This window comes from Meleagris gallopavo, chromosome 23, assembly GCF_000146605.3.
Source record: "Meleagris gallopavo isolate NT-WF06-2002-E0010 breed Aviagen turkey brand Nicholas breeding stock chromosome 23, Turkey_5.1, whole genome shotgun sequence".
Lineage (NCBI taxonomy): Eukaryota > Metazoa > Chordata > Aves > Galliformes > Phasianidae > Meleagris > Meleagris gallopavo.
This window is the reverse complement of record NC_015033.2, coordinates 3,644,466-3,658,772: the sequence shown is the minus strand read 5'-3', so window position 1 is coordinate 3,658,772 and position 14,307 is coordinate 3,644,466. Positions and strand designations below refer to the sequence as shown.

At 42.1% G+C, this 14,307-nt stretch overlaps 1 long non-coding RNA gene across 1 annotated transcript; it reads right to left on the bottom strand.

Moving 5' to 3' along the window:
• Positions 1-2,179: 2,179 nt before the first annotated feature.
• Positions 2,180-5,440, bottom strand: LOC104914155. Its single transcript, XR_002121374.2, has 3 exons — positions 4,829-5,440; positions 4,355-4,457; positions 2,180-2,925 (listed from the first exon to the last, which is right to left on the bottom strand). It is a non-coding gene; the product is annotated as an uncharacterized LOC104914155 (long non-coding RNA).
• Positions 5,441-14,307: the final 8,867 nt, after the last annotated feature.

The following is a 14,307-nucleotide window of genomic DNA, read 5'->3' as shown; positions in this document are numbered from 1 at the left end:
TTGCAATTATTAAATCATATGCATGGAATTAAAATCTCTGCCATATGTATATTCATTAATGGGCATTATTACTGTCTTATGTAAAGGGTTTGTTTTGTTATGCAGTATGCATAAAAATGTTCTCAGCCTTATGATTTCCAGATCTGTATTATTCACTGATTTCTTCAAGGGAAACTGAACAATTTTAGCTGTAGTTGATCATTGTGCATTTCAGAAGTCTCCCATTTGCTACGTTTTGCTGCCACGTTAAGAAATTACACATAGAACACATCTGTTCTCACCCCAATATCAGATTCCTGAAATCTGCTTTTTCAGATATTGTTGTTTTCCTCCTGCTGTGACTCACCCACACACGGGCAGCACAGCCCTCTCCTTTCCTTTTCCTTCCAGGAGCAGCGCCCACTGACCTGTAGCACATGGCACTATTTATTTCGTGTGTCTCAGGAAGGATAGTGATTCACTGCCACAACTTCTGTGCATATGATGCTTTTACCCTCCAACATCAATGAATTCTGCTTTTTTTTTTTCCCTCCCCCCCAAAGAAAAAAAATTAATAAGAAACATTTTTCTTAGCTGTCAAACCACCATCATCATCTTTGTTTCTCACATAGATCAGATGAGATTTGCAAGAAATCTTTCTAAAACGAATTACATTATGAATTATGTACTATTGTTAGAAAAGCACGGCTTCTTCTTTTGCCATGTATTATAATGAAGTGTAATACATGACTAAATCACAGCATTTGAAGTTAAGACTCATTAGCGTTTGATTCTAGGGAATGGAAACATCCTAGTAAAAAATGTCTGTAAAATCAGGTTTACAAATCAGTGTGATTGAATAAGGTGCACAAAGGCTGACAGCAACCCCTTTCCACCAGCAGTTAATTGACAGGGGAGTTTTTACAGGATAGGAATTGTAAATCATTGTGTGTCTTTCCTAAGTACACTTTTACAATAAAACCTTGATACATTCTGCAGAAATAATTATTTTTTAATTCAGAATTCCTGTGTATGTAATTTATTTTTACAATAATTCTGTCAGTATAAAGCCATAGAGACACTTCCTAGAAAACGTCTCTCCAAGTGGTGGGAACCTTCAGGGGAAGCAGTGGTGGAGGTGTTGAGGTGAGGGGGTTCTGTGTGTAATTTCTGTGTCTGCTGCCCTGCAGTGGGGCAGCTCTCACTCACTGCTCAGCCCGCAGGTGTAGGAATTGTAAAGGCCATCTTCTCACTTCATCTGCTCTTTAGTTTCCTTTACGAAGTTAAAAGGGAGAAGAGGTGTTTCACACAGGCTGTTGACTCTCCCTGTAATTAAAAATATATTACTTGTATATTCAGTTTAATCACTCATTGTTTCTATTACTGAAAGAAGACTTAACGAAGGGAAAAAAAAAAACCAACAGCAATAACATTCATATCTTTGGAGCAGCTAATAGTATAACATAATATTCTGCTTTTCAAACAGAACTAGCCAATGTAAAAAAAACTTAACAGTAAATTCAACATGTAAATACTTTTTTTCATTTTACACTGTTGTATTATAAGTGTATATGGTGTTTACTTTTTCAAAACTCTTTCTTACCTGGTAGCTGTCTTGTTTTATGAGTTGTGTTTTTAACTAAGAAGAACCTTTGCTGTCTGTTAGGAAAAACAAAACAAAAAAAAATCTTTTTGCAAGTTTCAATGTGGGTTAACCTCTCTCCATCATTTGCATTTTATTTGTCCATGTTTTCACTGTAAAGTTGGTATTTTATTACCAAAAGGTTGATTTTTCTTTCTGTTCTGCCCTCTCCTCAGAATCAGCCCAGATGTTTTAAGAGTTTTTTGTTGGTTTGGTTTTTTTGTTTCTTATTGGGTTTTTTTCTTTCTTTTTTTTTTTTTTAATGAAAGAAATCACAGAAATGACATTTTTTCAATTGAAGAAAAATAAATCTATACATTTATAATAGCCAATAGCATTTCAGCACATTTTTGTTATCCTGGTCTCTCCTATGCTGCTGCTAATGACAATATTATGACTTACTCTACTATTCTAGAACTATTTTTATGTAAGTAATGTATGCTTTCTTGTTTATAAATGCCTGATTTAAAAAAAAAAATAAGAAAAAAGCTTGGCATATTTATCTATTTCGCTGTGTACCTTGATAGTCCTTTTCCACCCCCTTTTCCACATCCCCTCCCCTCGAAGCAGATAATATTGTAAAATAAAGGACTTTATGAGATTATGTATGAAAATAGCTATGCTTATATACCACAGTGACTGAATGTACAGTGTATAGACGCATTACCTAAAATAAAATTGTTTGTCCAGAAAAAAATAAATAGATATGCAATGGTTTTTGAGTTTTCTCTGCTTGCAGCTGGGCCCTCATTGTTCAGGACAGGCAGATGTCAGAGATGTGAGAGGTGTCTGGAAAGGTGTGAGGCATCTCTGTGTGAGAAGTCAGGACTTACCAAAGCAGTTTAATTTAAACACTACAACAGACAGAAACTCTGCTATGCGAATGCACACACACAACTTCTTTAGATTGTCATTTCCCTTGTGTTAATTCCCAGGTGACACATATGTACCTAGAGCAGCAGCAGAGGTAGCAGCAACAGGACCAAACACTGCCTGGCCTGGGCACCAGTGCCAGCCGTGCTTCCTTTCCTTGAGCCTCTCAGACCCAGATTAAACAGTTCCTGGGCAGCAGCAGCTAACAGAACACCAGACTCACCTGGAGACCTGCAGGCTGGAGATGTGCTCTGCCTTGTGGTTATGGAGCAGAGGTGGAAGAGGTGAGGGCTGAGCACGAGCTCTGCTTCCTCAGCAGGTTCCCTGTGGGGCTGCTTGGATCAATCTGTTGTAGCCGTGGAGAAACAAACACAAAGCTCGTGACTAACATGGGCCAGATGTCTTCACATGGCATGAGCCACCTCACAAACCTGATGACAGGACAATTTATTATTATGTGCTAATAATACTATATGTATATTTATTGCATGCACGCATGTAGATCTAGACGAGTCATATTCTGTAAAACAGCAAACTTTTTTAGCCTGCAAGCCAATTTCTTATGTTCCAGTTTTGAGATCATGCAATGTAGCCATGCATTCATCTGCTACACACCCACACACCCTAAAAAAAAAAAAAAAAAAAAAACAAAAACCCCTTCTGCCTATGGGTGGAAGTGGCTTTAAATTGTCATAGATGCTGGAGGGAAGCTCGGATTTCCTGCCATGGTTTATCTTTTTTAGAATCCAAAAAAAAAAAAAGGCTGACTGCTTTAAATGCTCTCAGGCCCACAAGCAACCTGAGGCTGCATGGTAAGCAGAGCACCAGCCAGCCCTGCCACGAGGCTCTGAGGCACCACTTAAACACACTCATTCTCAGGTCTGCACGTGGCAATACTGATAGAAGAAAGGAATTTAATTAGAAGTGATGCGTACCTCTTCACGGGAAAATCCTAACAGTGGATTAAGTACATTTCCTTTGAAGAAGGAGACGTGTAAGCACGTAAAAGTTTGTACCAGGTCAAAGAAAAAGAAATACAAGAGGGGAAAAATGCAAAAAGCAGGAGATGGAAACATATGTTAAAGTAATTCTCTCATGGTTTTCTGAGAAATGGCTGCAGAATTTCCACAGCTCTGGTACATTTCTTAATGTGCCCTTGTAAAACAGTGGAAAAGCCAGAGTGTGATCAAAGGAAGACTTAAAAAAAAAAAAAATTGTACTTCTTATTTCTGACTCATCCGGCCTTGTTTTCTAAGGTGTTGGTTTATTTCCTGTTTCTACCACCTGGACACTAGCAGTGGGCACAACCAGCAGTCACACTCCCAGCTCAACTTCTCAACAGGACACAGAAGAATTCCTTCCTTTAGGAATGAGGTTGAGGACTGTCACCCTATTTACCATTGTATTGCAAATCAGTAAATTAACTCAGACACAGATTGAAAGGATCCTACTATACTGATAAAGAACAGTGTAGTAATAATTCAAAATTATTACGCAAGAAGAGAAGGACAAGACAGAGTACCTTCCAGAGCAGGAAGCTTCAAGCTCACCCACTGCCCAGCACTGAAACAGAACTGTTGTGATGCAGTCCTGGGTTAGTGCCAGGTTCCCAGCTCAGATAAGGACACTGAACTTCAGATAGTTTTCAAATAAATCTGGGAGTAAATGGTGTTTGTTTCGTTTTCTGAAGTTAGCTGAGGCTAACTTGGAAGTCAGGCCTGGCCGCACATACGGTAGCCTCATGTCTGCATCCAGCTCCCCAGTGCTATTGGACACTGTCCTTATTCTTGGACTATCCCTACGCAGCTATCCCAAATTTATCTGGCTGCTCTGCACTCCAGGAGCTTTCATTGCACTGACCTACACTGCAGGCACAAACACATGGAGCAGACCCCTGCAGATCGTTCGCCTCCTCCGCCGTTCTGAGCTCACATCCTTTGGAGGGAGAGTGAATACATGGGTGCTGCAATAGAAGACCATGGAGACACGGGTCAATCTTGGCAAAACCCAAAATAATACACACAATTACTATCTTTTTTTTTTTTTTTAAATACTAGCTTGCTTACATACAGAAACAAAAATGATTAAGAGAAATCCATAGCTGCTGATTTGCCAGCTGTAACAAGGATGCCAGTTTAATGTCACATTGTAAATGAGGTGTTCAGAAGAGGTTTGTGAGTCGAGACAGACAGCTGAGGCCACACTGAGAAGAAGTGCATTTTCCAACACCATTTAGTTAGGTGCCTGTCAGTTCCTTAGCAGGCAGCAAGAAATGGAGGTGTCCAGGATACTCACTCGCCCATGCAAAGCTTTGCTTTCTCTCCATTTCCTCACCTTTCCTGGACTTCTGTAGTCTTTTCCTTTGGCAACGTGCCTCTGCCCACACAGCTGCGATTCAAGAGGTAGTGAGGATAGTTTCATCAGTGTCTCACTCGAAATATCCACTTGCACACAGTAAGCAGAGCAAGGAGACTGCTCTCTAAAATACAGGGCAAAGTCACACGTTCCTAAAGCCACCAATTCCAAACGTGGTACCCGTATTCGACGAAAGCACTTGGATTGAGGGCAAATGGTAAAAATGGCCACGAAATATCAAAACCAGAATTAAACAAGAGCTCAACACCGTGTCTCGGTCCTTTCCAACCCCTTATTTATACCTAACAGATGGAGCAAAGGGAAAACCAGCGCACACAGAGGGCAGAGGTTTGATAGGAATTTGGGGCAGAAATGAAGACAGCTCTTGTTGCTGCCCATGGTGTCCAAACCATACTTTTTATGTGCTCCCATGTTCATCTGCTGAAAAGATATTAAAGAAATACATCTTGGCACATCTGCAAGGAAGGGATAAAACTTGCAGAAGATGATAGGAACTAGGGAAGCAGTAAAAACCCAGGAGTGTCACAGTTAATGATGATATGTGAGTAATCCAGTTATAAAGGCACTGTCAGTGGGAAGAGAGCACAAATATAATAAAACCCAGCTGTGTGACGTACACTCCAGTGGAATTTTTATTAGATGGCTTATGTGCACTTTAAGTATACCTGACTGCAATGCAAATTCTCACAGACTTGTGCTGGGGAGGAAAAAAAGCTTCCACAGATCTCTGTGCTGTACTGATTGAGTTGAATTGTTCCGTACAGTATCCGTGGGTTTTCTTGGCTCATCTTCTTGGATTTACTTTTGTATTTGTTGTCTGCTGAGTCAGCTCCTTAATCTGGAAGCTTGAGAATTTCATGCTCCTAAATAATTCCCCAAAGCCTATTCTGGCCTGGTAGCTCAGTCCTCTGGCCTTTCCATCACTTATCATTAATGACTACTCTTGTCTCTCCCATTTGCATGAGCTACAACAACCACCACCACCACACGGGCAGGACAAGAAGAAACCACAGAAAAAGTACTGAACCTACAAAGACCAAAGGAAAATCAGGGTTACTGCTGCAAAGGTCAGATTTGCAAACAAACAAACAAAATCTGCACACTTCTGTAAACATCTGCTGCATTAACCTGGCAGGTGGCTGAGCTCCACGCAGTTGTTCATTCACTTCCCCCCTTCCCAGTGGGACAGGGGGAAAGAATGATTAAAAAAAATAAACAAATAAAAGTAGAACTCGTGGGTTGAGATAAAATACTTACTAAGATAAAAGAGAAAGAAAACAGCTAGGACTATAGAGATAGATGGATGTGAACACGTGTAACAAGTGATGCACAAGCACTTGCTCACCATCCCACAACTGATGCCCAGCTATCCCCGAGCAGAGATGAAGTCCCACTCCCTCCAAAGCTCCTTCCACATGTCAAACACCATGGAACATCCCTTGGGCCACTTTCAGTCAGCCATCCTAATCCTGCACCCTCCCAGGCCCTCGGGCTAAAAAGCAACTAAAAAACCCCACCATCTGTAGTGTGCCCCTGCTCATGAACTCCAGACTTGATGACTTTCCATCGCTCTCAGTCCTGGATTACATTCTACGTACCATGAGTGCACTGCCAAAACGTTCAATAAACAGATCATTTTTAAGCAATAGTTTCATTGCATGCTTAGAAACAGAACTAGTTATTGTACCTCTGCTTGCATCATCATAGTTGCCTTCTCTACACTCCATTAGAACAGAACTGGAATGGTATGCTGTGACCTCAAGAAGACACGAGGTTCACATCTGGAAGCGGTGCCATGAGGTTAAACGTTCTGTATGTTAAGTTCTGGACTCCTTCTGCACATAGAAGTGCTGCTGATGTTAGGAGGCATGGATGGAATTGCAGGTAAGTGAAAGTGTCCATCCCTCACCTGCCTTGCCCACGATCGAGCTCGCTATAAACAGATTCTTTAAGTTCTGACTCTCACAGTGTATAAAGCTGGGATCCCACGCTGCTTAATTCAATTTGGCAGATAACATTGGTGAAAGGCATTGATTTCTTCCCCCACTGCCTCTTTCTCTTCCATCAATTTTCCCAGATAAGAGGCCTGTGGCTCAGACCCTGCTGGTGACGGATGCCTTGTAATTGCTTTGAATGGATTATCACCAGACATCTAGCAGGCATTTACAGTGCTGCAGCTGTAATCAGAAACAGTCTCACCCAGTAGAAGGGCTCTGAGGAACAGACAGCTGTTCCTATTGCCTCTGCTTTGTCTCTCTGCTCTTACATCAAGCCTAACTTCCTTTATTTACATTTTTATTACAGTAATATCTAGGATGTCCAATTGAAACCAGCGTCCAGACAGGCTAAGTGCTATTTAAGTCCAAAGAACCTTTCTCTGCATCTGACAATGTACAGAATGGCTTCAGCTACAAGACAACTGTCCTTCCATTTTTCTGGATCAACAAAGTTTTCTGCCCTGCACAACTGAGTATGAAAAATATAAGGAGGAATCTCATAACGTATATCCATTTGTTCCAAAATGAAACCTCACATGCTCAGAAAAAGGCATTCATCCTGCACCAGGAATATGCCAATGAAGCCTAACAAAGATGTGGCCTTCCTCAGAGGTGAGGCTGTACGAAAGGCTCCCACCCCTTCCCCTTTCCTTTAGCAAACTGATCACACTTAGCAGGACAAAACCAACGTCATCCCAGCTCACCTTCTGCTTTCTGTTGCTGTTTGGGAGCTATCATTCTCTAGGGTTCCTTCCACCAACACTGGTTCTACACTAAGGGCTCCTGTGCTACCTAAAAGAAGCTGTGTGTTTTCCTCCTCAAACTAACAGGACTTAGATGTCCACATTCCCTTTCTCGAGCTGCTTTTTAATCACTGCTTACACCACACTGTCAGCCCTGGTTTCAATTCAGTCATTCATGCAGGATCGTAGTTTAGTCAGCCTATTGAGGACATTTACATAGAAATGGCATCTTGATAGGAAAGACTTTCATGTTAAGTACAAACAGTACAAGCTTCACACTCCCAGTCCTTAATTCTAACCAAAAATCAATGCTACTCTGAAACAAGATTCATCTAACACGATGTTCCAGCTGAAAGCTCCCTCTTCTATCTTTGAGAACACCACGAAATCTTTCTTGGAGCAAATTAAGAGTTACTGTCAGTCTGCTACTGGCATCATCAGTGAGAATCCTTCCCTGCATGCTGCACACCTACGTGTCTCACAAAGCACTGATGGGCCCCATTTTAAGTGATATGATTTCCCAGAACTCCAGTGAATGCCTCCTCATAATCTTTCACACTGGCTTCTTACATGTACAGAAGTTGACTAATATATATATATGTATGTATGTATGTAAAAAGAGCTTTTTAAAAAAGCATCATGAGACACAACAAGAAAGGAATATCCTTCACAGTTTTTTGCACCTTAAAAAGCAGAGCGAAGGCAGGGGAAGAGGGGACAGTGGATTTGCTAGCTCACTTGTACACACGGGCTGTGGGGCTTGTGGAGCTGGGAGATAAAGTGCTTTGCAGGTCACTGGCTCCTAAACACCGTGTTATCTCTGTGTAACATACACCTTGTTGTGTCTCACCGCTTAATTACAGCTGATATGCAGGCAGTAATATTGCTTATCATTAGCTGGAGGATGACAATTACCTTTTAAGATTAAACTATTTTCTTTTTTTCTTCAGCCAAGTCTCTGTATGACACTTCCTTAGCCCAAGAAAAGATTTGCACAAGCAGAACAAATCCATGTACTAATTGGCTATGTGCTCCTCATAATGATGTATAATTTAGGAAGCATGCATTACGAACATCACCAACAGTACTCAACACTGCACAGAGCCTGTATGTGAACCCAGAGGGTCAGCTAGTTAGCTACAATTGCCCAAAAAAACTCAGACAGCAATAAAGGCAACGAAGTGCTGTGATCTTCTACAAAAAAAAAAAAAAGCTCCAACCTGGTGACTGCCAGTGGCTGTCACAAAGCTGTCCTTCCCATCACCTTTCAATGCACTTTCCATGCCAGCAGCTTTGCCCTCTCTTCTTCATTCAACCCTGCATCCTAACAAGGCTTGGAAGTGTTTTAGATGACATCTGACCTATAGGCAGAGCAGCAGTTGCATGCATCCATCCTCTTCCTCCTGCATTATAACGCACTGCACAAATCTGGGACTTCAGCAGGACTGAGGCAGATTTAGTTTGAAAACAGCGTTCCATACATCTAATCTGTTTTTTTTGTTTTGTTTTGTTTTTGCTTTATCAGGGCTTTTGTTTCAGAAATGGACATAGTTCAGAGATGGGGAAGTAGCTTGAGAGAGTGGGCTGTAAAAGAATCAGCTAAAAGTGGTGAGTCTGCTCCAGCTGAACTGTCATTAACTAGTTACACCTTTCCCAAGAAACAGAGAAGTGTTACTGCACATGAACTACACTCAAAAATTGCTCATAAATACTCTGCACTAAAATCCACAAGGGCCTGAAAGGAGATTTAACTACTGATTGCTACAATAAAACTTAAAGACTGAATAAGAACTGTTTCTATACCCCTACTAATCATTTATGAGAATCCCTCAGAGCAAAGCCTTTAGCTCCCGAGCAGAAGTGCCATAACATACAGTTGTGATGACTCAGTGTCAGAGGTCAATGGTTTAAATCTCCTGTCCTGTAGTTTGTCAACTCCTGTTTATCCTATCCAGCACAGCACAAGGCTACAGCATATAAATCTTCCAAAAACGTGTTTTGATCTTTCACCTACAGTAGATTAAAAATAGCCCAGAGCGAAAGCTTTCAGTGTTCTGTCATAGCAATTTCTGTGTCAAAAAATGATGGATAGCTACGTGGAAAAAGGATGAACCAACCCAGAGATGGTGTAACGAAGGAGTCTGAATTACATCTCCAAGAAGGAAGAGTTTTACTCACGGTGGAAACCCCCACCCAGCTCACCCCGCTGGGCCTGTGTGCTGCAGCACGGGACACGTCATTACAGCCATCCTGGGACGCTCCCTTTCTCCCTGCACGAGTCTCTTTTAAACCTCATAGCAGTTCTGGGAGCTCAGGCAAGAGCCCTGAGTAGAAGACCTCATGCTCTTCTAGCGTGGCTTCAGCAGAAAGCCCTTTACATTTTATTAAACAAAACACAAATTTAAAGGTGCTAATTTTCCCATATTTCCATTAAATCAATTATTGGTTTAATAAAAGATGCTGTTATCGCTGTACATCACGCTCTGCTTGTACCTGTAGGTCAGCACAGCCCCAGCTACCAAAGTGAAAAAGATCTCCCAAGTATTTGCAGATGCCTCCCTATTCATTCAGAATGATACACACTTTCCTAACAGCTTATAAAGAATGTAACATCTGTTTACCAGACACCTTTATGACATCCTACCTCTGTGAGCAGCGTGCTAAGATTTAAGGAATTACCGTGCTAAATCTCACACAGGTGCTAAATTAATGGCACCAAGAAACACAGAATTGCTGACAACCTCTTCTTTCTTCCTGGTCCCCATCCTCTGAGGATTCCACAGCAAAACAATCCATATACTTATCAAATGTAAACCCATCAGTGGGGAAAAAAATAATAATTCCGGCAGCTCTCTAGCTCTCATAGATTCGTGGTGCCCAAAATATCCACGCTGACTCTCAGAAGTCACTTAGGCTGAAAGAGGTGTCTTTCAAACACAATTAACAAACAAAACAACAAAACACACAAAAACAAGAATAAACCAAACTAAACCCAACTAAGTTTTGCACCAAAGGTTTCTAGAAACGTTTGAGAAGCTGCAGGACTGCATATTCTCGCCAACAATTCAAGTCCCAACTCTTGAGTATCCCAGAAAGCCTGTCCTTTTACTTCAGATTCAACTCAGATCCTGTTTTGTTAGAATCTGAAGAGACACAATGCATCATGATTGGAGCTACAGAAGGAAAAGAGCCCATGACCAGCTAACAGAAACGCCAGGATGCTGGGGGGTTTAACTGAGCACTACAGAATCCTTCTGCCCCTGTTGGATGGATGGAGCACAGGCCCTTCCAGTCCCAGACAACAGTGGCACAGATTCCTATCTGGTATTGAAGAGTTTTCTGGCTGATGTAACCACGTAAGAAACTGTCTGTCATCCAGAAAGCTGCAGTTTCACATACACAGCAGTGAGAGAGAACACATGGATAAAAGGTACAGCTGCTAAACTTCACACCAGAAGCCAATCCAAATGGAGGAGACGTGGGAGCTCCAAGCCAGACACAAAAGCATCATTAAACGCAAGATGAAAGAGAATAAAGTAAAACGTGTTTATCACAATGACACTACAGGTATTTGTATTTTCTGTCATTTATATTTGGTATATTGTTGAGTTGAGTAGAATTTAGAGGATCAAAGTTCAGACCCAGCCTCAAATGATGCATAATCTAGATAGTTACGTCAAACAAAGTGGTTGGACAAGGAAAGGCAGTGAGATAGTAAGGAACTGATCCTCCCAATGCCACATCACACAGTGATGGCAAAGTAACCACGCAATGCCTCCCAGCACTGAAGCAGGCTGCACTTGCTCCGGCCGGCACTCAAATAACAGCAACTCATCTGTGCTCCCCAGATAAATCCATCTGTATCAGAGACCAAAGGGCTCTGACAAGTTCTAGATAACGTACAGCAAATAGCCCAAGTGCAAAGGGAGACAATTTCCTCCTCTGGTCACAGAGCCCGACAGTGTCCTCAGCTCCATGCTACGTCATGAGAACGGAGAGGATCTCGGTAACAGGTCAGAGCCCATCTCTGCTCTGCCAGCCTGCACTCAGTCACACGGAGCACCCATTTATAAGCAGTTTATATGGAGGCAATAAACTATTTGCAGATGTCATAAACATTTTACAGGTCGGGGCACTAAACATGCTAGGGTTAATAATTATTTACTAAAGCAACTATTAATCATTTACAAAACATCTATGAATTGAAATTCTGTATAATGCAATCACTACGTGTAATGGCTGTTATCTGGGTGACCACACGGAGATCGGTCCAAGGATCCCTGCAGCTCAAAGATTAACCACATTTCTAAGGCAGAAACAGCTACAAGCCCCCAAAGGACCTGTGACAGGCTCACACCCTCCACGATTCAAAGGACTGCAGACAATACTGTGAAGTCAGCCACGACTCCTTACTGAACGAACCAAAGCATTAGTTCTTTTTGATTCACTGTCACCTGTAACTATAGCCAACCTCCCAGCACTTCTTTTTTCCCTTCCTCCCCTTGCAAATTGGAAGAAAACAGTGAAATCTTCCCCTCCCTGGGGCTGAATGTCTGTCACCTCTGCAAGCACACACACAAGGATTGCACCGCTGTTGGATAGCTGTCAGCCTCAGTTACATCAGTGATTAGAGAAATACTGAGCAGCTCAGGTTGGAGGGCAAGAAAACAGGAGACCCACTTGCTCCTTCCACTAAATAGCCTTGGTAGCTAATTGCAGTCACATTACCACTAAATGGGGTGCTTCACATGCCTAAGTGTGTGCTTAAACCCTTTCCTGAATGAAGACTGTTAACCTGTGGGACAGACTAAACTACAACGTAACCCTGGAAATACAAGAATAGAGTTCAGGGTGCGTCTGTGCAGTTTGATAAGTGCTAATCTGATAAAGTCTCAGCCACACAGACTGCATGCGTCAGTGAAGGCAGTGCAGCAGGTGGATATGACATGGATGCTGCTGATCTCATTCAAAGAACTTTGTGCTTTTGAGATGAAAGTTGAGGAGGCCTTGGAGAGCAGACACAGAAGATGAAGTTATCAGAATGACAAGCAGACTTAACACCACCACCACCTCTTTATCTTTTAATTGCCAATATAATAAGGTTGTAGACCTTCAAAAGATAGACAGATGCCTCACTCTGATTTCAATCATTGGGCAGTAAAGCATCTCCAAAAATCTGGATCCTCGTGGCACTGATTTTAAAGCACAATCAAATTTATTATACAGTACCAGTGTTTGAAATGACACTTTCCTTTTCCAGTCAGCATTACAGCACAGGAGGAACACACACACACACACATCCACTTTCTGTGTACCAATAACCTGTGTCAAACTTGGCCCATCAGATGGCTTACCAACAATAAGGTGAACCACAGGTCTGTGGTGATGCTGATCTCAATCTGCTCCTGCAATGGTGGGTTGCTACCACAGTCTGGTGGAAAACACCACGTCAGGACAACCACCTTCCAGCTGCTCTTTGCTGCATCCACTGGTTATGCATTTTTACCTCATGGTAAATGCATGACTGACCTGTGAGATATAAAGCCTCCCATTTTGAGAGCTAAAGAAAAGGTGATATTGACCACGTCTCCATGCCTCGTTCAGTCAGTAGGTGCTCAGGATACACCTCTGACAGATACCAGGTTCAAGAAGGGCAGCAGCTCAGAGTGGCCCAAAAACAAAGCAGTCTTTGTTCACTCCCCGTGTGCTGAACACCCAGGGCTCTCCAGCTGACTCAGTAGCAGCTCAGGGACCCAACGCTTTCGAAACTAATGCTCAAGGTCTCTCTAAATTAAGTCATTGATGATTAGTTCTGAAATTTCAAACAAGAATATTTCCCTTCTCAGATGTCTCATGGCAAGAGAAAATTTAAAATAACTGTTTCTTCTTCCTGTCTCTTGAACACTTGGTCTGTAATGAAGTCCAAACCCTACAGCAAGGCTGAGTTCTCACCTAGCAAAATAGAGCAAGGGCCAGTTTCATTTCCCCCCCAACAGCAAAATGCTTAAATTCCCTGCTTAACAAGAAGAATTGTGACTCTGAGCTAGACTCAGTGGTTTCAGTTCGCAGGGGGTTTGTTTCCCACAGCTGCTCTTCAGCCAAGCTGTGAATGAAGCTGAAAATTCATTTGAAAAACCTTCTATGGTTTCTCATGCTTTCACAATTACATTATAGCTCTTTCCTCAACATTTACCACCCCCTGCAGGGAATTCCCCGACACATGGGTAAAATTTACCAGGAAGGCTTATAAAACACTTGACAAGTATTTTATCTCAAACAATGCAAAAATTTGGTTACAAATCAATCTGGGAAATTCTCTTTGATGAGCCCTGGATTCTGTTGTGGAAGCATGGATGCTTGATGTCCTGTTCTGTGGGCTGACCTGGAGCCCAACAAAGCAATTGGAAGGGACTGTATGGATATTTACAGGCTCTGAATTCTGTAGCTGCCTCTCCCTTAGCCTGTGACTCAGTAGGAAAATCCTGAGAGCTCAGGTGAGGACAACAGCCTCTCCACGACCAGAAGCTGTTAGTGGCTGAGGACTTTGTACAAAACATCAACTGAGCCATGCCAAGGGCATGAGTTGTTGTCTATCAGATAAGAACAGGCTTTGCAGGTCTCAGTGCAGGGTCAGAGTCAACTCTTCACCAATTTCATTTCTACCAGTCCTCAGCTGATTGCTGAGGCCACAATACTG